Source organism: Dermacentor andersoni, chromosome 8 (genome assembly GCF_023375885.2).
Source record: "Dermacentor andersoni chromosome 8, qqDerAnde1_hic_scaffold, whole genome shotgun sequence".
NCBI lineage: Eukaryota > Metazoa > Arthropoda > Arachnida > Ixodida > Ixodidae > Dermacentor > Dermacentor andersoni.
In genome coordinates this window covers 3515791-3538952 of record NC_092821.1, presented here as the reverse complement: position 1 = coordinate 3538952, position 23162 = coordinate 3515791, and the positions used below count along the sequence as shown (strand labels likewise).

General features: G+C 46.4%; 1 protein-coding gene across 3 annotated transcripts in view; it reads left to right on the top strand.

Moving 5' to 3' along the window:
- Positions 1-23162, top strand: part of LOC126526682 (DNA excision repair protein ERCC-6-like) — a 332661-nt gene that overhangs the window by 172153 nt on the left and 137346 nt on the right. The window lies entirely within an intron of this gene.

Genomic DNA, 23162 nt, shown 5'->3' with positions numbered 1-23162 from the left:
TAAAAACATAAAGAGAAAATTACATATAGATGAGCAGACTTTCTAGATACTCTAAATCATGGAAATATAAGCTGTTGGCTGTGCACAGACCACATAGACCTTTTTTAGAATTACAGTGGTAACTTCCTAGCGCAAGCTCAGTACACTAGCATCATTGTTCTCTGTAAATAATTTTTCGGTGATACAATAACTCTTGTGAGATTTCATGTGACTTTGCACCAGACACGTTGTTGATATGGGCAATATTGCTCCTGGCTGTGTTCCAAGATGGCGTGCTTGGCACTAAAAAGGTAATACTATTCATCCTAAAGCAAGGCTTGGAGCCTGTGCTATCCGAGGGGTTCAGAACTGGTTTCAGACATGGAAAACAACTAACACAGCTAATTTCTGTAGTGTAATGAATTCCGCATAATTACACTCGCAAAAGCAAAACTGAACCATGGAAGAGCACTGTTGTCATGCCTTTCAGACTCCCACGAATGAAGTGACTGTTTATGCTGCGCGAGCTCTATTGCAAGCCGCTGTTTCACCTGGCCTTATGGTATGGGCTCGCACGGTCACCTTGTATGCTCGCTGCGTGTGGTTTGATCGTACCTGTTCAAGTGATCCAATTGTCTTGCTAAAGGACACGCAGTGTAACAACATTGATGTGCCACTGACTGCATCCTGAATGAGAAGGGGGAAAAAAGGCTAGACTCCCAGCTTATTGCTTTTGACATGAGAACTGCCATGAAGTTGCACTGAGCAAGCAAACCTGAGCACTAGAAAGGAAGAAAGGATAAGGGGGGAGTGCAGCATGACTGAAGACATCTGGCTTCATTTTATTTAATAATACTCCAGGCTAATACTTTGGCCCAAGCAGGAGGGGCATATCACAAACAAGAAAACACAGAAAAGCGTATACAATGCAACATGAAATGAACATAATGCACTAAAAGAAGCACAAATGATAACGTCAAAATCGCTAACTTGCACAAAAATGATCTTGCAATGCAGCCATGAAATCTTTATACTGAAATACACTAATGGGAAGTGAAGTCCAATCGTTCACCGTTCGGGGGGAAAAACTGTACTTGTAAGCGTTTGTTTTCGCGAAGATCGGTGCAAGCAAATACTCATGACTGTGTCGTGTTCTCCTCGTAGAAGGCCGACATATGGAAGCTGGTAGCGTCATATTATTTTTTCCAGAAAGAGTGTTATGTAGTAGTACAAGACGATTAATTTTTCTGCGTATTTCGAGTCTCTGTATTCTATATTGTAACATTATTGAGGACGGTGAATTCTTCCTGGCATATTTCCCGTAAATAAATCTCACTGCTTTTCTCTCTACTCGCTCAAGTTCTTTTGTGTCTTTCATGGTATGCGGGTCCCAGAGTTCGGAAGCATATTCTAACTTTGATCTCACTATTGCATTGTAGGCTAACATTTTAGTCCTTACAGGCACGTTTTTAAGCTTTCTTTTTATGAACCACAATTTTTTTAGCGCAGCTGAGCAAACATCCGAGATATGAGTTGACCATGTAAGCTTATTGTTGAGGGTAATGCCAAGGTATTTGTATTTGTTGACTTCGAGGACAGTTCTATTTCCAAGTTGGTACGGAAAAATGCTAGCAGATTTTTTTCTTGTTACGCGTAAAAGTACAGTTTTTTCCGCATTGAGCTCCATTCCCCAATTGGAACACCAGTCATTGATTTCTGCAAGGCATCTTTGCAGCACAAAATGATCATCATAGGACACAATTTCCTTGGAGATAACACAATCATCCGCGTATAACCGTATAAACACATTACCAGGAATAACATCAATCAAGTCATTAACATAGATTAAAAATAACAATGGTCCTAGTACACTGCCCTGAGGGACTCCAGAGGTGACCTGACGTGCACTGGAAGTACAATTCCTAATATCAACAAACTGTTCTCTGTTTTTGAGATAAGCACATATCTACTGTATGATACCAAATGGGAGTCCAATTTTATCTAATTTATGTAATAGCTTTGCATGGGGAACTTTATCAAAAGCTTTGCTGAAGTCCAGAAAGAGCACATCTATTTGTCCAGATAAATCAAGTATGCGGGATAGCTCGTGTACGGTTGTTACGAGTTGAGTTACAGTGGAGAGTCCTTTCCTGAAACCATGCTGAAAAGGTGGTAGTATGCTATGATCTTTCAAAAACTCTTGTATAAAACCAGCGACAATATGTTCCAATAGCTTACAACACGGGCTAGTAATAGATATAGGACGGTAATTTGAAACAGATTGGCGGTCTCCTTTCTTTTGTACCGGCACAACACGTGCTTTACTCCAGACTGATGGTATTGCACCTAATTTTAAGGATAACTGAAAAAGATTAGAAATGAATTCAGATAATTGCTCAGAATATCGTCTCAAGAAAGCATTAGGAATGTTATCGGGCCCAGCTGACTTCTGAATATTTATATTTAGAAGCAATGCCAGGACACCTTCGCGACTGATTAAAATATTATCTACCGATGGGCTACTTGTACTGGAAAGTTCACACTGATCACGTTCTGTAAACACACTTTGAAAATATACATTGAAGTATTCAGCAATGCAGTGCACATCCTCTATTTCAATTCCGTTGACGTTAATGCTTTGTATCTGTTGTTTTCTCTGGCTTAGATGCAGCCAGAACTTTTTAGGATCGCTAGAAATAAATTCTTCAAGATTCAAGCTGTAGAACTCATCTCTAGCCGAATTTACCTTTCGTAGTAAGTCTTGTTTCAGCTGCGTAATCTGCGGGGTTGTAGCTTTGTTCCTCTTTCTCAGCCTTTTTATTTTACGTTGTGACCAACCTGTACAAAGAAGATGAGGTGCATGGTGAATGACCTGCGCCAAGCGCTTTCGCCGAGCCCACTGAAGATCCTCGGGTGCGGGACAGTCTTTATAGGGGTAATGGCCGGTGACGTCACGAATCCATGGCTTGGGAAAAGAGGCGGTTCGATGATGACATTGAGTATCCAAGCTTGAATGCTGATGCTTGGTGTTGTCGATACCGGCGTTAGCATGGTTGCAGGCGATGAACCTTGCGCTGACAGCAACAGAGCCTGTACAAAGAAGATGAGGCGCATGGTGAACGACCTGCGCCAAGCGCTTTCGCCGAGCCCACTTTTGCCTAGGCGGCTTGTCTAGTGAACTTGGCACAATGGTATGCTGGGTGAAAAGCACAGGAAGCCGCGGTGCTCCGTGCCTTCTTAGGCAAAGTGGAAGGTGTGGAATAAGTAATTTCCCTTGGAAAAGATGCCCCAACAATCCCAGATGCATTGTGAGAAGTTTGGCGCAAGTCCTGTGTGATTTACATGTGTATGGGTAAAATAGCAACCGTTGTCAAGGGCGCAGGCCGTTCTGAGTGACCCAATTGATATGCCACAAGGTGTGCTTCGGACACCTTGTGGACACCTTGTGGACAGGCCGCCATTGGAATTTGAACCTGGCAACGTTTAACGCTAGAACGTTATCTTGTGAGGCGAGTCTAGCAGTGCTATTGGAGGAATTAGAGGGCAGTAAATGGGATATAATAGGGCTCAGCGAAGTTAGGAGGACAAAAGAAGCATATGCAGTGCTGAAAAGCGGGCACATCCTGGGCTACCGGGGCTTAGCGGAGAGACGAGAACTAGGAGTCGGATTCCTGATAAATAAGGATATATAGCTGGTAACATACAGGAATTCTATAGCATTAACGAGAGGGTGGCAGGTCTTGGTGTGAAACTAAATAAGAAGTACAAATCGAAGGTAGTAAATGTCTACGCCCCTACATCCACTTATGATGACCAGGAAAACAAAAGCTTCTATGAAGACGTGGAATCGGCGATGGGTAAAGTAAAAACAAAATACACTGTACTGATGGGCGACTTCAATGCCAGGGTAGGCAAGAAGCAGGCTAGAGACAAGTCAATGGGGGAATATGGCATAGGCTCTAGGAATAGCAGGGGAGAGTTATTAGTAGAGTTTGCAGAACAGAATAATATGAGGATAATGAATACCTTCTTCCGCAAGCAGGATAGTCGAAAGGAGACATGGAGGAGCCCGAATGGCGAGACAAGAAATGAAATAGACTTTATACTCTGCGCTAACCCTGGCATCATACAAGACGTGGATATGCTCGGCAAGGTGTGCTGCAGTGACCATAGGATGGTAAGAACTCGAATTAGCCTAGACTTGAGGAGGGAACGTAAGAAACTGGTACATAAGAAGTCGATCAATGAGTTAGCAGTAAGAGGGAAAATAGAGGAATTCCAGATCAAGCTACAGAACAGGTATTCGGCTTTAACTCAGGAAGAGGACCTTACTGCTGAAGATATGAACGATAATCTTGTGGGCATCATTAAGGAGTGTGCAATACAAATCAACAGTAACTCCGTGAGACAGGATGCCAGTTAGCTATCGCAGGAGATGAAAGATCTGATGAAGGAGCTCCAATGTATGAAAGCCTCTAACCCTACAGCTAGAATAGAACTGGCAGAACTTTCCAAGTTAATCAACAAGCGTAAGACAGCTAACGTAAGGAGGTATAATATGGATAGAATTGAACATGCTCTCAGGAACGGAGGAAGCCTAAAAACAGGGAAGAAGAAATTAGGAATAAGCAAGAATCAGATGTATGCATTAAGAGACAAAAGCCGGCAATATCATTACTAATATGGATGAGATAGTTCAAGTGGCTGAGGAGTTCTATAGAGATTTATACAGTACCAGTGGCAACCACAACAATAATGGAAGAGAGAATAGTCTAGAGGAATTTGAAATCTCACAAGTAAAGTGGGAAGAAGTAAAAAAAGCCTTGGGAGCTATCCAAAGGGGGAAGGCAACTGGGGAGGATCAGGTAACAGCAGATTTGTTGAAGGATGGTGGGCAGATTGTTCTAGAGAAACTGGCCACCCTGTACACGCAATGCCTCATGACCCCGATCGTACCGGAATCTTGGAAGAACGCTAACATAATCCTAATCCATAAGGAAGGGGACGCCAAAGACTTGAAAAATTATAGACCGATCAGCTTACTGTTTGCTGCCTACAAAGTATTCACTAAGGTAATCGCAAATAGAATCAGGAACACCTTAGACTTCTGTCAACCAAAAGACCAGGCAGGATTTCGTAAAGGCTACTCAACAATAGACCATATTCACATTATCAATCAGGTGATAGAGAAATGTGCGGAATATAACCAACCCTTATACAGTGGAACCCCGTTCATACGTTTTTCACCGGACCGGGGAAAAAGAAACGTAACAGCTGGGAAAACGCAGCAGTGAGGAAAGGTCCGAAAATGAATGAAAAAAGTGCAGCTTCAACTATAGACAATTTATTTTTACAGAGTGCACTTAGGACTTAAAAAAGTCTAGAATGGTGGCTTGCCGTTTCTTTCACTCGCTAGAAATCGCCACATGTTTCTCAATAGCCTGGCAGGCCGCATTGCTGTCAGCGTCGCTCATGCTCCTCAGGTATGACGTCCACAAAATGCCGATTTTGCCCAACAACACGCCGCCGTGGGAAATCACGGCTCTCACCGATGGCAGGCCACTTCCTCTCAATATGGACCCTACTCAGCGAATGCGGTGCCTTGCATATGCCAAGAGGCATGCTAAGGCTACGAGTTCACTCTCATTGCCTGAACGCATCGTATACACGGACGCTGCACTGCCTGCAGACGACGTTAGTAACACCTGCTATGCGACTGCGTGGTACGACCAGACAAATGAAAATCAAAACCGCCACCATCATATATCAGCAGAAGCAATGTCCAGCACCCGCGCTGAGCTAATGGCCATCCTAGACTATTTGGAGTGGGCCCTCGCAACTTCATCTCACACTGACCCCGTTCACCATCATGTGTACACCGATTCCCAAGCTGCCCATCGGGCATGTGCTAATATTATTTACACAGATCCCGTAATGCAGAATATCCGGCACCAGGCACGCCTGCTCCGCCAATGCGGTCACGATGTTACCATTCACTGGGTCCCTGCGCACTGCGGTACCCCCGGAAACGAGAAGGCTCATAGACTGGCGCGCGCTCATCTCTCTATCGCGCTAGCCAGAGCCTCCGATAATCCTTATCCCCTCCTAGCTACCACATCTGAGGTAGCAGACCCAATGGCAGACAAGCATGCGACCAAACAACGACGTGCTGCCTACCTCGCAGCAGTCCGCAATACTCTCTCTATACCGTCACTTCCACCAAAGGTATTCACACGGCGAGAGTCAGTCCTGCTTCGCTGAATCCAGACAAGCACCCTCCTTACTCCTCACTTGTTGAACCGTTTCCACAAGGGTGGCACACCACCACCCGTAAGTGGCTTCTGTTGCATGTGCACATGTCGTGCTGATCTAAACCACCTTTGTTGGGAGTGCCCCCTCTACATCCCACCAAGGCTTCGTGCCCTGGCCACCATACAGCAGGGACCCTGGCCTTCTTCTCTCCGGACTTGGGCTTGCCCGGATACCACGTCTTCGGACCATGCCATCGAACTGGTGAGCACTGCTGCTGTTCCTTCAGGACCCTGCAGCACCACCCACCAGCGATCGGCTCCGCGACAGTCACAGGCGTCATGCCGCCCCCACTTAGCTGCCTCCAGGACGTTCACTAATAAAACGGAGGCAGCCTTACCCTTCCCCTTTTCCAATAACACCCCTCCTCTTTCCACCGCAGCGTCTTCGACGCATTTTAATGTGGAATAAACGTGGTTTCATTCATTCGCTGTGAGGTGCGACGTACCTGCGGAGGAGGTCCAGAGCCGCGACGGCTTCTCCAAAGCTAGGAGCGGCAGATCCGTATCATGAGACTGAAATAATCAGAAGAATAAGAATGGGCTGGGGTGCGTTTGGCAGGCATTCTCAGATCATGAACAGCAGGTTGCCATTATCCCTCAAGAGAAAAGTGTATAACAGTGTCTTACCAGTACTCACCTACGGGGCAGAAACCTGGAGGCTTACGAAAAGGGTTCTACTTAAATTGAGGACGACGCAACGTGCTATGGAAAGAAGAATGATGGGTGTAACGTTAAGGGATAAGAAAAGAGCAGATTCAATGAGGGAGCAAACGCGAGTTAATGACATCTTAGTTGAAATGAAGAAAAAGAAATGGGCATGGGCAGGACATGTAATGAGGAGGGAAGATAACTGATGGTCATTAAGGGTTACGGACTGGATTCCAAGGGAAGGAAAGCGTAGGGTGCCAGAAAGTTAGGTGGGCGGATGAGATTAAGAAGTTTGCAGGGACGACATGGCCCCAATTAGTACATGACCGGGGTTGTTGGAGAAGTATGGGAGCAGTCTTTGCCCTGCAGTGGGCGTAACCAGGCTTATGATGATGATGATGATGATAATGATGATGATGATGATGAAGCTGTGCTTCACTGGGAAAGACATCAAGGCCTCTCTTGCAAGAAACTGTGCAACACAAGACGACCGAGGTGGGTTGCTGCTATTCATGGAAAGACACCATGGCTCTGAAATTCTGTTCTCTCGTTTTGCTAATATTGCTGCTGCATGCAAAATATGAACATCTTTGGGCAGTAGCTTTTCTCTGATATTTTTGAAGCTGATATTTTCAGATATAAAGAGTATGATGAAAAATGTTTTCTAGCTAGCAGGTAAAAAAGACGCATTCAGTTGCCATTGCGGCAGGAAAAGATATTTGCTTAAGGGGCGGCGGCGGCTCTCATAATCCAAAAATGGCCAAATAATTGATTTTTAGAAAATGACATTTTAAATTTCTATTAGCGGGGAGGACTTAACGGAGTCACCATCTGTTGGAAGTGCCTTGCTTGCGTAGTACGAGGGATAATGCAGCGTGCTTCTCATAGGTTTGGCTGTCGGCACTCAATAAGGACACCACGCGGGAGGCCTCCTGAAAATTTCTGTAAGTACTCTTAAAACGACAGAAGCTTTTACTATCAAAATAATCATCTTGGGCAAACAGTAAGCACAGAATGGTTTACAGATACTATATCTTTACCGAATATGGACAGTGTATGCCCACTGCACGTGGTTGCCGTGATGGAGTCCCTGGAACTGGTTTCTTGCGTGAAAAGTAGGCAGTCACTGAGAGCAAACTATGTGAAGTATGTTTTTATGGTGGGTTGTCTGTGTAACCAAGTGGAGCATAACAGAATGAAGCCTCAGTACAGCGCTTGCATGGGTTCGCAGCAAACGACTGCGTGTCTGCATGCATGTCAACGCATGATGTTTTGCTTTTGCTGTGAGCGTGTTTTTCCACCGTTCCATCAGCTTTAGACTGTAGCGTAAAAGCATTTGACAGTACACAAGCAACCATTGTTGCGTGGATGCTATTAGAGTTGTTCAAAAATAATTTCATTATAACTACATACTTCGATGCCTACAGCGACTTGTGATGTGCCATCGCAAGGATTCAATCTTTTCTTTTTTCTTCTAAATTCTTGGTCGTTTCAGTATCATTATCACTCAAGTTGCATCACACTGTATGTCTGTACGTGCGGGCAAGCGTCTCAGTGCGCACTTTCTGCTACTCACTGAACACTGCAGCCCCGACCCTGTCGCAGAAATCTTTCTCGTGGAAGTGCTTGCTTTACACCCGATGGCTGCTTGCCGGTTCTAAGTTTCACGATCTAAGCTTCACGCAGCTTCTTGTCCTGCGGGTACACGTGAAGGGTGACACCGGGCTCCGTTGTGTACGACCGGCACTGCGGCATCAAGCAGTAGCCTCCCATCTTGGATGCCTCCAAAGGCAGCCACTACCTTTTATAGTGCTTTCAAGCGTTGTCAAGCAGACACCCGAAGCGGGAAAATCTCCCCCCTTAATCAGAACTGCAGCGCAGGTGGGGCTTTAAACTTTCGTTTTCAGCTTGCTTTGGCACTTCCGAAGCAGTCGACGTGGCCGCCGTGTCCACGTGATCCCTCATACAATGTCGTGCCGACGGCAGCGCCAGCTTTTCCAGTGGTGGAGCCCGCCCCAACAGCTCTTTGCTATTTGATTGTGAAATTTTTTCACAGATAACCACATACAATTGCTCCGAAAAATTTGTTGTATGAGCCAAAGTGGTTAAAAAATTTGGAGGACAATTGAGCTTGGCCTTTAAGGGCGGAATGCGATAGCATTAGAAAACCCCTGACTGCTTTTCATGCTTCCCAGCAACTGCAGCTTATGTAAACGTAACGTTTACTGGGAAATGCTGGTGGCAAACACTGCATTAAGGCAAGCTTTCTGATAGTAATGCAGCCTGTTGCATGGGTCACTCTCCTGTTATTGTTCAGCACTTTTAATATTCAGTCTGAGAAGAGCTAACATAAAAGATAAGTGCTGTCGGCATTTTTTTTCCCATTACATTTGTTTGTGTGCTGCTGTTCTCAAAATTTCGAGGAATAACTTTGTAAAGAATGCGGGAGATGGAAATTCAAGACGGTGAGCAAAACGTGAACAAGGTGAATGCAGGAGCCAATGTTTCGACAAGTGGACTTCGTCTTCTTCAAGGCGACGTATGCTTTCCTATATGCTGTGGCGAGGAAAGCATATGTCGCCTTGAAGAAGACAAGTCCACTTGTCGAATTGTTGGCTCCTGCATTCACCTTGTTCACGTTTTGCTCATCGTTTTGTAAAGAATGAAAGACAAGGAGGAAGAGGAAAAACTTTATTAAAAACACCAGTCAATGAACGTCAGGAGAGAAATGCTTCTCCCCCTTCGTCCCTAGCCATTGGCCGGAATACCTTGAGACACAGCAGTAGCAAGGGCTTGACCGATGATGTCCTGCTGGACGTTGGGGTCTGGGATGTGGAGCAAAGCCTCCCAGGATTCTAGAGTGTGCGAGCTATCATGCTTAGACGGATATGTCCACACCATGCGAACCAGATTTGCTGCCTCATCGCAGAATTTGCACTTTGACCTGAATACTCCTGGATGCCACTTGCTGTAGAGTACGGGGTTTGGAAAAACCCCCGTCTGTAATTTCCTCCACATAACCTCATCTTTCTTACTGAGCGTTCTGTCAGCTCCCGGGTAAATTTGTCGATTTACTCTGTAGTGTACTGTGATTTCCTGGTATGCGCGCATATCCTCTCTTCTGTTTATAGTTCCGGTGATTTGGAAGCTTCCGGGGGTCGACCGGTAAGTGAGACCTTGGGCGACCGAATGAGCTTCCTCATTCCCTCTAAGTCCTTGGTGAGCTGGTGCCCAAACGAGCAGAAAAAGCTGCCTGGGTCCTCCTTCCCTCTTTAATATACGGATGGCAGTCTCCGTCACCCTCCCCAATTCGTGATTTCTCACAGCGTTTTTGGAGTTGCTGATGACCACATTTACCCCCTCTTTGGCTGACGGCCAAGGCTATGGCTACTTCCTCAGCTTCAGCCGTCTCGACTCCACTGACTGTTCAGCACGCCACCGGTGTTCCATCTTCTCTAACCGCCACGGCCGCATGTGCCGCTTTGCTGTCATATTCTGCAGCATCCGTATATAGGACGTCCTGTCGACCAGTGTATCTAGCTTGTAATGCCACTGCCCTGTCTTTACGTCTGCTGTCGTGAAAAGCAGGATTCATGTTTCTGGGTAGCGGAGGTATTTTTATCTTGTCCCTGATCTGTCTGGGTATGTCTCTTGAGCGCACTTGCTCATGTTTGGGCTCGTAGCCTAATTTCTCTAAAATGTTCCTCCCTATTTTAGATCCAAGTAGCCTCTGATGCTGCGCGGTAATGGCAGCCTCAATCAGTTCCTCGAAAGTGTTCGACACACGTAGCTTCATAAGTTTGTCGGTGGGCGTGTTCGGGGGGAGTCCGAGTGTGACCTTGACACTTTTCCTAATAATGATTTCGAGCTTGTTTCGTTCTACAGAACTGAGCTTGAGGTAGGGTGCCACGTACACTATCCTACTGATTACGAAGGCTTGCGCTAGCCTCAGGAGATTTGCCTCCTTCATCCCAGCGTGCCTGTTCACTATTGACAACACGTTTGATTTGAACTGGCTTCTAACCTAGCAAGCGTTTCATAATTTTTCCACTTTGCCTGAATCCTCAGCTTGAGGACGCGGATACTGTCGACCGCGAAGATTTCTGCTCCGTTGACGTACAGGTGGATGCCCGCCTTGCGCTTTTGGTGAAGCCGCCGTTTTCCGGGGGGCATCAGGAACAGTACTTCCGACTTTTCGGCCGAACATTTATGTCCTTTGGGTTTCAGGTACTCCTCGATGATGTCAGTTGCAATTTGCAGGGAGCTTTCGATTTGCCCATCACTGCCCTTGTTTATCCATAGTGTTAAGACATCCGCGTATATGGTGTGGTTTAGTTTCTCAATTTCCCCCAACCGTTCGGGGAGTCTCAACATTGCAATGTTGAAGAGGGTAGGTGATAAAACCGAGCCCTGCGGCGTTCCCACGTTACCCAGGTCAATGCTCTTTATAGATTCTTCCCCTATCCTGAGAGTGGCTTTCCTGTTGGTAAGAAAGTCCTTGATGTAATCGTACACTCTCTTCCCGACATTGAGTGAGTTCAAATTCTCCAAGATGGACACATGCCTCACGTTGTCGAATGCCTTTGCCACATCTAACCCCACGATCACTTTCGTGTCTCGCGTTTGCTTGTCTATAATTTGGTCTTTGAGCTGCAGCATCACGTCGCATGCCGACAGCTTTGGTCGAAAATGGATCATGGTGTCCGGATACAGTCTCTTTTCCTCCATGTACCTATTGAGCCACGTCAGAACGACGTGCTCCATAAGCTTACCCACGCAGGAGGGGAGCGATGTAGGCCTGAGGTCCTCGAAGCCCAGTTTTTTACCCGGCTTGGGTATGAAAATGAGGTTGGCGAGTTTCCACTTCTGCGGTATCGTCCCCTTCTCCCAGCACTCCTGCATGTACGTTGCGAGATTGGCGATTGAGCTGTTGTCTAAATTATGGAGCATTTTGTTGCTCACTCTGTCCAGCCCTGCCGCTGACTTAGTCCTTAGCCGATTAATCTCCGCTCTGACCTCAGCCAGGGAGATCGGGGCATCTAATTCCGAATTCTCTCCCCCTCCGTAGTTCGGGAGGTTTTCAGGTCCGCTGGGATTGTTGTACCTATTCCTACCTTCTTGTAAGAGTTCCTTCTTAGTGCCATCGAATTGATGCGCTATTCTTTCCAGCTGTTGTTTGGACGCTGACTTTGCGGTATCCGGATCTAAGAGGTGGCGAAGAAGTCGCCATGTCCCTGTGGTACTCATATTCCTCTCCATCTGATCACAGACATTCCCCCAATTTTGCTTTTTGAACGTGATTGCGTGCTCATCAGTTTCCTTGTTTAAAGCCGCTATTTCTTTCCTGATATTTCGATCCCATCTCTTCTGTCGAAGTCAGTCCTCCAGCCTTTTCTTTTTCCTCTAGAGATTAACTAATCTCCTGTCTACTGCTTCATTGTCCCCCTCAGTTTCCACCGTTTCGGTGGCCTCTTTAACAATGCGCACTACGCCATCGCTCCACTCCGCAGTAGTAGAGATGGGAGCCGGGTCTTCCCTGAGTGCCCTGAAAAAGTCCCAATTTGCAGCCTCTACCCTCCTTTTCCGGGAGGTTGTCGGACCTCCTTCTACCACCCCTTCTATGATTTTGTGATCGCTGCCTAAGTCTTCGTTTGTATTGCACCACGTGGCTTTAGTGCTGCTCCCCGTCAAGGTGAGGTAGGGTGTCGTATCACACGCAACACTAGTTCCCTTCCTCGTAGGCTGCATTGGGTCGGTTATTAAATCCAGATTATGAGTTTGTATGTCGTCCCACAATATCCTACCTTTGATTGAAGTTCGCTTATATCCCCATGCCGTGTGGTGAGCGTTAAAGTCCCCCTGGATCAACAGTGGGTTGTTCTTAATTTTACGGCGCGTCATCGCGAAGAGATCCCCGAAGTCGCATTTTCTTCGTCTGGGAGAGCTGTAGACGTTTAATACAAACAAGCTACCGTCTCTCTTTCTTCGCGGTATCAGTTCTACGAGAATGTGGTCGATTTGTGCACTCCCAGTGTCATGCTGCACTGCTGTGACATTTCGCGGGATTAGGGTGGCCACCTGCGTGCTTTCGCCTTCGCCTACATACGATTTGTACCCCGTCAATTTTGCTTTTCTGCTGCATTCCTGAAGTGCTATTAGCTCCGGTCGATTCCCGTTCCTCAGGAATTCCTGTAGGACCGCACGCTTGCGCGTGAAGCCTCTACAGTTCCATTGCCAAATGGGGTTTTTACTGGATCTGTGAGCCATCACTGTCAACTAGCTGATTAATCTGATTTCCTAATACTTGCCGGGTGAGCTGTTCATATGCCTGGTCCCTCTTTACAAACTCTGCCTTAAGTTCTTCAGTGAGTTTATTATCCCTCTGATGCAGTCGCTCTGTGATATTGTTATCTCGCTGATGCAACTGCTGTGTCAAATTTTGGAGCATCCCCAACATGTGTTCCTCGAAGCCCTTGTGCCATTCATCGTCCTGACCAGATTTGGTCTCAAATTTTTCCTCCAGTTTCGCTATTTTAATGTCTATCACTGTCTCTATGCTTATCTATCATGGGGTTCTCCATTTCCTTCGCCCTCTTTTTACCAGGGGGCGGAGATGCTATCTGCTCCTCTGATCCTTCTGTATTTGGCTTTTGCGACACTTGTGGTTGTTTAACATGTGCTGAATTAGGCTTAAGCGCTATCTTAAGCTCCTCAATTTGCCTATTCATCGCCGCTAGCTGTTCTTTAAGCATGCGATGCTCTTCCTTAATCTGAAACATTTCCTCATCGCGTTTATCCTGGGAGGCCCTGCCTGCCCAACCCACCTTTCTGTTCGCCGACGTGCATCTCGCTCGATTGTTGACGACAGCGCTGCCGGAGGTCCTCGCATTCCCGGGCCCGACCTTCTGTTGCTTCTCCCCTTCCTGCCGTTGCGGCAGTTGCGGAAAGGAATCGCCCTCTCGACGTGCTCCGCTGTCTTGGCGGACTCCTGGATCTGCTTTGATTCTTTTCCCATCTGCTCCTTCCTACTTCGGCCTCCTTCGCCTTCCACGCTTCCTCCTCCAAGCGCAGCTTGGCCTCCCATTGCCTCTTCTTTATCGTATAAGGGGTCCTGAAAGCTTCCTTGCATTTCCGGTCCGCTGCCAAATGGCCTTTGCCGCACAACTTACTCTTGGGCTCACATGCGTGATCCTCAGGTGGAGACGTCATTCCGCATCCCCAACATTGAACTTGTTTGCTGACGCATACGTCCGATTTGTGTCTTAGCGCACCACATTGGCAGCACACCTCGTAGCGTTCCTTGTGGAGCGCACACTTCAGAGGTGCGCCATAACAGTACATCCACCTCGGCACTGTCTCATTTTTGAAGTGACGATTGCTGAGCTGGAGTTGCCCATCTTCCTAACGCCAAGTATCGCTGGGTTCCTAGGGTTACCGAAGGCCTCTGTCAGTTCCTCTATTGTCAATCTCGGGTCGATGCTGTGCACCACACTCCGCCCGTTGTCTTCGTGCGGCGCAAGGTACGCCGTGACTTTGTAGTCCTTGTCTTCTATCTTGATAGACTTAATCTTAATCACCTTCCAGACAGTGTCCATGTCTGGGGTGCTGAAAATCAGGGTGCCTTGCTTGTCGTTAAAAATCAGCACGTCCTTTTCTTGCCTTTTAACCCATGGAATTTGCGCTGCCATGCGCACCGCCGCACTCAGCCTGGTAGTCGGAACTTTTGCGAGCGCCAGCCCGTTCTTTGGCTGAAGCATGATCTTGTTGTCGTTCGCCGGTAATCGTGGGAGGTGCGACGCAATTGAACGCTCCGCAATCTTCTGCCCCAGCTTCTTATATGCGGCGTTCGCCGCTGCCGCCTTCTTGCCTTCCCCAAATGCGGTTCCGCGTTCCGCCCGCTCACCGTTGTTTTGGCTTTCTCGCCGTATGCCTCTCGCAAGGTCCTGCAGCTCCTTGACATGTTTTCCCACTTTCGTGATCCAATCCGCTGTTTTCAATTCTTCGGGGGTAATTTCTGTACCCTCTATGGTCACCTCCATGGTCATCGTGCCTCCACAGCGGGGTTCCGAAGCGGGCGCCAGGGGCTTCGGCTGCCGCCGAGCTGCCGCGTTTGTTCAACACTAGCGTTACCCTTAGCTAGGTGGGAGATGCGGTCGACATAAAAGTGGCCATAAAACATCCAAAAGTCCACTTACAGTCATAAAATTGTAATCCAGGTGAGCCTTGGGACTTCCGATACGCGATCACATCACTCATTTCTATGAATCGGCACTGTTTCCACCAGACAAAGCAACTTTCAATGAAAGACAAGGTATGAAGAATCGACGACATTTGGGTGAATTGGTACTGGTAGAACATCTTGAAGGGGCTGTCTATCCGGCTGTCTATCACTCGCAAACTAATGGCCAAGTCGAAAGATTTAGCCGCATACTCAAAGAGTATGTTCAAGTTTATACTTGAGAACGTTAGCCTCTGAATGAAGTCATCATTGAATATCTTGAAGTTTACCATTTCATGACGCATGCCACCACAGGATTGAAGCCTGCAGTCCTTCTGCATGGCCATCACCCAAGAACTAAACTGGATCTTGTAGGAGCGCCGAGTGACCAGTTTTTCTTAGACCCGCAGGCAGAGATGGAAGCCATCTGCTGCAGAGTAACAGAAAAGCAGTACACAAGTCGACAGTCTTCACTGACTGTCGATGAGCTGCGAAGCATTCTTTATTAATAACAGGTCCACCAGCACGAGTCAGGTTGCCAGGTCACGTGCCTAAGTGCACATTGAGGCACTCAAGCCCGTTCACCAGCATTGATCAATGTGGTCAGGACACTTACAAATTTAATGATGGCCACACCTGGAACTGGAATATGTTAGCGCCCTGCACGCAACCAGTTACACTGTCTACTGTTGCAAGAAGCTGTACACGTGAAGCAGTAATGTTGCTTGGCAAGCCACAGCTAGAAAACCCTGGCATGTGTTGGGACTGTGGAGATGGGTTTGCACAGGGGTTGCCTACAGTGGGTTGCCCTACGAGTGACGGTCAGGAAAGGGCATGACGCTCCCCCATTTCGCAACGCAGAAAGGCACTATGTCATGTCAGTGTTAGTAAACTCTCTGACACGGTGTAGAGAAGGCTCCAGAGTCAGATTGCCAAGAAGCACAAGTTTATTCACCCAAGGTACAGCACAGTGCGGCACTTGCAGGCTAAGGTTCACTGCCAGACCGATTGAGTGCGCATGCTCACTGTGTCAGGGCTAACCAGATAGCAGTCCACCAAGTGCGAGAACAAAAATTTGTGTAGCAAAGTTTCCACGTAACCACCTTGTTACAGGTCTGTGAGCATCTGTCGCGGCAATGAAGCGCTCAGTGGAAGAGAGCTCGGGTGGAGGGGGCGCCCGGGGGCCCCCACTTGGGAGGTCAATCAGGGCACGTCCCGGTGACGCTTGCTGTCACGATGACTCGATCCCAGGAGGGAGAAGCACGGTTTGCGCAGGGCGGTAGCTCCGGTGTGCATGCCGTGTCTGCCATGTTGTCATTACGGTGGCGGTTCCCGGAGATCGAGCTAAGCACAACGCGTCAGCTGGGGGATGAGGTGCAAGAAGGCACCTAAATTCCCACAGTACACCAGTTGAAATGAATGTTCCAGAGCCAAGGCATTCGACAAGACAGAGAGTGCCGTCGTGGTCTAAAGACGTCCATTGGGCTGTTCTAGTTGTTTGTTAATTTGTCAAGTTGCTCTTTTGTGATAGAGGAAATTGTAGTAATTAGTAATTGTTTTGTGCAAAACTAGATGGTGCAAGGCATGCAGCTTAGCAGGATCAGCTGCAACATGCATCTGTACAAAGTAGAACCTCATTGATATGTTCCAGTTACGTACATTTTCCCGGCGCCAACGTTAGCACTTGAGAACATAAAAAATTACTGAATAGAGTTACGCTCATTTGTTACCGGTTCATACGTTCCTGCAATACACAATTTTTCGGCACCAGCGTTCAGTACTTTGGCAAGCTGCGATCGTATGATACATGTCTGTTCGCATCCGCTAGATCCCATGTAAACAAGAAAACGCATGAGGCACGCGCAATCAAGAGCTGCCCACTGCGGCAGCTTCACCGCAATACTCACCAGCCCATGTCACGAGAAAATGCAAGCACACACTCAGGTTCTCATTTCGGTACCAGCAAATCCTTTTCTGGATCAGCGTTGTCCTGTCTGTTTCTACTTCTTGTGCTCGCGTCCGTACTTGATGGAAACCATTATACGTTCACTATGCACCAACAGGCCCAGCAAACTACTCTACTAAACTCCTTTTCCGGGGTCGTAGAACGTCGAATTCACAGCTATTACTGCCGAACCTAGTGCGATAAGTATTCATTATGCAAAAAAGATGAGGCATGCAGACAGGACACAAGAGAAGTGGACAACACGAACGCTGACTATAACTAAAGGGAGCACTGAGGCGAAAAAAGAAAGAAGACACAAAACTCATCTGCGCAAGCTCAGGAATGGTAACACCACGTGTCAGTCGGGTACACGTGCCCGTCTACGTGAGAGATAACTGTTAAGGCACTTATTCTCTTCCTTATGTAAAGTAATCGAAGGCTGACTCACGCACGCACTTCCACCATTATAGATATGCCATGCCTCTACCATAAGACACGTATCTTCATTCTTGTCCCTGTACAATATTTCGCATTCATCTAACTCTGGCGTGCAGTTACAATCTTGGCAATGTAGGGAAAGATTAGAAGGCGATCCACCGGTTAACGACCTTTTATGTTCAATTAGCCTCTGATTGATAAACCGCCCTGTTTGCCCTACGTAGAATTGGCCACAGCTAAAGGGAACTTTATAAACCACACCCATACGACAGTCAGTAAAACTGTTGTTCTTATTGTGCTTCACTGGACAAATATCTGTTCTTTTTCTGCCTTTTATCTGCTCCTTTTTCCTCTGCAAAGCAGTGCATATCTTACCTAGCTTATTGGGAGCAGTGAAAGCAACATTGACATCATATCTATTTGCAACTTTTTTAAGCCTGTGCGATACTGAATGAATGTACGGAATAGCCACTACTCTTTTTTTTTTTTTTGCTATTACTGCTTTCTGTAATCACATCCGTCCCCCTCTAAACCGACTTCTTGAGGCGTTCAGCCACAGTGGCCACTGCTATGCTAGGATAACCTGCTTCTAATAGACACCGGACCCGTGCATTAAAACCGGCGCTCATTTTGTGCATGCAGGATCTGGTGAGAGAAGACTTAAGGCACGACATGGCAATTCTGTTTTTTACTACATTGGAATGCTTGGATGGAAAGTTCAATAACGGCTTCAAAGATCTCGGGGAGTACTGCTCAATTGGTAGAGCATCGCACGCGAAATGTGAAGGTTGTGGGCTTGTTCCCCTCCTGTGTTGTCCTTGGTGTCAGTGTTTGTGGTTTCTTATGATATGACTAATAAAAATCAAGCCCCTTGGTTAACCCTCTTCTTCTTGTTTTTTTACATATATTGTGTATCCTTGCAGTTATATGTGGTTTTCACTACTTCTTTTAACTTTTTAAACTATGAATTGCCATTTTATTGACTGTTCTCTTTTTGTTATTCTCACTGAGTGTTTGTGCTTATGTACCCGCCATAGTTGCTCAGTGGCTATGGTGTTGGGCTGCTGAGCACGAGGTCGCGGGATCGAATCCTGACCACGGCGGCCGCATTTCGATGGGGGTGAAATGCGAAAACACCCGTGTACTTAAATTTAGGTGCACATTAAAGATCCCCAGGTGGTCGAAATTTCCGGAGTCCTCCACTACGGCGTGCCTCATAATCAGAAAGTGGTTTTGGCACGTAAAACCCCATAATTTAATTTTGTTTCTGCTTATGTGTAGCTGGCACGTTGTCAGGCATTTATTTTCCTTTTCGCCAGCTTCCACGAATAATCTGTACATGATTGTCAAAAAATAAACAAACTTCAAAAAAATGAGGCAAGGGAAAACCTTGTATTTAATAAAAATGAATCAGTTCGGCATGAAGAAACTAGCAGTCGTTCAACATGCACGAAGCCTAGCAAAAGGTAGATCCATAAACATGAACTGTGTGACAGCAACAACTTAATGGGCTGCATAGGACTAACAAGAGCAGTCCTTGCAAGCCTTAGCACCTTTAACACACAACACGATGCACTTGTGCAGTCGTGCACTCTAGTAAGAGCAGCAGAGTAAGGAAGTGGCAAACAGTAAAGGTAGCAAACGACATTTCAAACCTAAGCTTTTACCCGCATACAGCAATGCATAAAACTGAACCAAAACATGGGCAGGCCATCATCAACGTCATCGTTTACCCGTTAAAGCATGATCAGGTGCCACGAAAACTGGGATGACTAAAGAAAGCTTGATAACAAGAAATTTTCCACCGAACAGCTGCGATTCATTGCTGATATTGCTCCTGCTCATGAGGCCTCGCGAGACTGATCGAATAGAATCTTGTTGCTGGCAACTTTTGGCAGGTATTTGAGCACCCCACCACGCAACAATTGTTCTTTGACATGCCTTGAAGCTTTAGCTACTACACACATGTGACAAGTGTCACTTATTTCATTCCAAATGCTTGAATAAAACAGAGAAGCAAGAGCAACGATGCAGAAATCCATGGTGGACAGCTGCCTCCTTTCTCGAATGCACTTAGCCACCAGTGGTGCGTCTTTTGGCGTGTGCTTTGTGTGTAGGCAGTTGATGTTAATGGCCAGCCTGGTCTGTATAACCATGCATACATTCGATTATTGCTCTCATGTTTTTCATGTGAAACTTCTAGCTGGCCACAGGTGGCATGCATTTTCATACACCTTTTGCAGCCTCAGCTCTTTCCTTAGAGGGGAAGAAGAGAGCACCATCAGCTGAAACAACTTGTTGAAATCGAAGCCCAAGTGGGTCAGCATGGAAATTATATACCTTTTTTCTGTGTCTTGTCGAATATGATCACTCAACACCAACTCATCGATGCAAATGAGCAATGTGACCTCTGTGAGCACGTATAGTTTAACAATCACTTTCACGCATACAATCACTTACATGTGATTTCATTCCTTGGCATCAGACGCATCGGTGGTTGTTTGTTGTGCTGGCGGCAAATAGCGAGGTTGGCCCAGTGCACGTCCCGTGCTGAGTTGCATGAAATCTTGCAAAAGTAATCGTATCCCCGCATGCTATCACTTGAGAATACCACTCGAGCTCTTCAGTAAACGTAATTATATATTTCCAAGCTGGCAACACTTAAATGCGCCAACTATGCCAAGTGCATGCTGGTTGCTCCCATGCCTATAGCTTGTTTACATTCATCTTGGTGCCAGCTGTCCCAGCATTTGATTTTGCAACCTTCAGGTAGCTGCAGGTTGTCTTGGATTGTCTTCAGGTTGTCATAGACATGTGCAGTTACCTGCACATGTCCATGACTGATTGGTTGGCAATGGATTCTTTTTAGCATGTGCAGATAAGGCTTAGGTTGTTCCCGCCAGTCGGTAGTCGGCATTTGGGTTGTAGCAGACGATACCACTACATCGATGTGTGACAATTCTTTAACTACCTTAATTCTTAAACTAAACAATGAGCTTGACCATATGTTGCTTGGTGTTCGTCCAATCATTTAATTATCAATCCTTCAAAAACTCAATTTATGATTTTCCGTTCTAGCCAAAGAATACTACTTCGCTTGCCTGAGATAACTCTAGATGGTCATCACATTCCCGTCTCTGACTGTGTATCATTTTTGGGCATCAAATCAGATTCTAACCTTAAGTTTTCTCAACACGTTGCCTTCATTATTAAGCAAAAGTGTGCCTTCGATATTAGATCATTAATCAAGTCAAGAACATATTTCTCTAAAGATGCTTTATTAGCATTATACTTTGCCTTCATTCACAGTCATATTAATTATGGTATTGTTTCCTGGGGAAACACATATAACTCATACCTCGTCTATTCAGCACTTACAAAACCAAGCAATACGCATTACGACTAACAGTGGGTTTTTCATGAGTGCTACTCTACTACTTCGTGAAAATAACATCCTTGTTGTAACGAACTTGTTCAACTATCATCTAATAATTATGTTTTATAAATTACTTACTAAACAGCTCTCATACCAATTCATCGATTCCACGCACCTCATCGATAACAATAATACCAGGTTTGCGCGTAACTCCAATTTTCTACTACCTATGGTTCATTCTAATTATGGAAAAATTACACATCTTCATTCGCTGCTATAAAACTGTGGAATGGTTTACCTGTCAGCATTAAATCTTCATCCTTTCATACTATTAGATTCGTCGGACGATCTCGCCGCTGCCACCATTTGTTCGAGTTGTCGGACGATCTATGAGCTGTAGGCCGATCTCACCGCTGTCATTCAGATATAAGATTTGGAAGTCGTAGCTGTAGGGATGAACTTGAGAGGAACTAGGTGAACAGGATTTATTTACATTTTAACATTTTAGACAATACATACATCGAGAGTCTAGCGTGACTCCCAAATGGAGCACGCAAGACGACGCATACAGCAAACAGCTTATGAGCACACAGCTCACGAGTACATTTATAAACGAGCACACAGCTCACTAGTACATTTCTAGCACGACAACGAGCACTCAGATCACTAGTACATCTCGAGCACGACAACGAGCACTCAGCTCACTACGACGAGCACACAACGAGCACCCTCTAGCAGCCGGCAATCGCTGCTTATAAGCACTCCACTCGACGTCATAGTTCGACGTCATTGAAGATGACCTGCCCTTTTGGAGGAGGCGGGCTCACATACACGTGTTGCACAGGTTTCAGTGCCGCACAGGTTTCAGTGGTCCAGAGCCGAAGTCAGAGGGGCTTCGTAGAACTCTGAGCCGTCCCTGTTGACGCGGCCGGATAGTACATCGTCTGGTTTCTCGAAAAGCTCATGGGCAGGTTCCGCCAATTACCTCCCCTCGAGAACTCCCCTGAGCTGACCCAGCGCCACTTGGCTGCTGGTTATCCGCAGTTCTCTGAAGTGCGCACCATCTGGTTGGATTGGAACACGTGCAGCAGGCTGAAATAGCTGCAGGCTGATCCTAACAATACATATATGTTGAATTCCAATGGCAGATCCAGATCAAGTTTTTCTGCTCTGTATGGAGCAATCCTATTCCAATGGCAGAGTGGGAGCGTGAGCTGTGTGTTCCAATGGCAGATTGGGACCAGCCGCTGATCCCAGATTGCTCTGTGGAGCAAAAATATTTGCTCCGCCGAAATCGGCAGATTTGACCGGAAGTCCTCATGACGTATTTCCTTCACCCGCCTCTGCTTCCTGTCATGGTTGCCTGTTTCCAGTCGCGGGCAGCTATGGACGACATGGGAAGCGTGGACGCCGCTAGGGTCCCTAAAAAGTATTCCTAGGGACCCTAACGCCGCTTCGCGCCGTGCGATTTTGTTCGCGCTCCTAGACAGCTCCGACTCAGACAGTACAATTTCCAAGTCGAGTGTTGATTCTTCTGACACAGACAGTGAAATGGGGTGGTGGGTTGCGCTTCCAAGCGCTTGTTCCTCTCTCTATCCTAGCGCCCTCTCACTTGATTTTCGTGTACTAAGTGCCCCCGCAGGAGCGCACACATTCCCTTCGCAGATATGGTGTGCGCAAATGAGAGCGATCTCAGTCGGAGCGATGCGCTCCGTTCGTGATCCGGCCGAGCGCTCGCGATCTACCATTGGAATTCAACATTAGTCATGCCGTTAAGCTGTTTTATATGTGTAACTAAGTTTACGTCATTCATTACACTACATTTGTCAATTGTGTGTATTGACAGCTTTTTGTTTTGCACTTTAGGCTTATATACATTCAATTTGTTTTCATTGATCTTCTTTTCTATGTTGTATTTTCGCGATTGTGTGTGCTTCCTTTAGTTAGCTTGCTCTTCTTGAATACATCTCTACATTGTTATTATTAACCGAGGGTCCCGTTGCAGTCTTTGACTTTGGGACCCTCGTCTGTATATTGTCTCTTACCAATTCATTGTATATAAAGAATAATAAACTGAACTGAACATTCTACACATTCTACTTGCCTTCCTATATTATGAAGGCATAACCTGTGTGCACAATCTCTTCAACCTTCATAACTTGTGTCAGTACAGAATGGTTCAGTCCTTCAACATTGGACTTAACCTGGCTGGCATCTGGCTGGCAAACTGTTTCCCAATTAGACTGC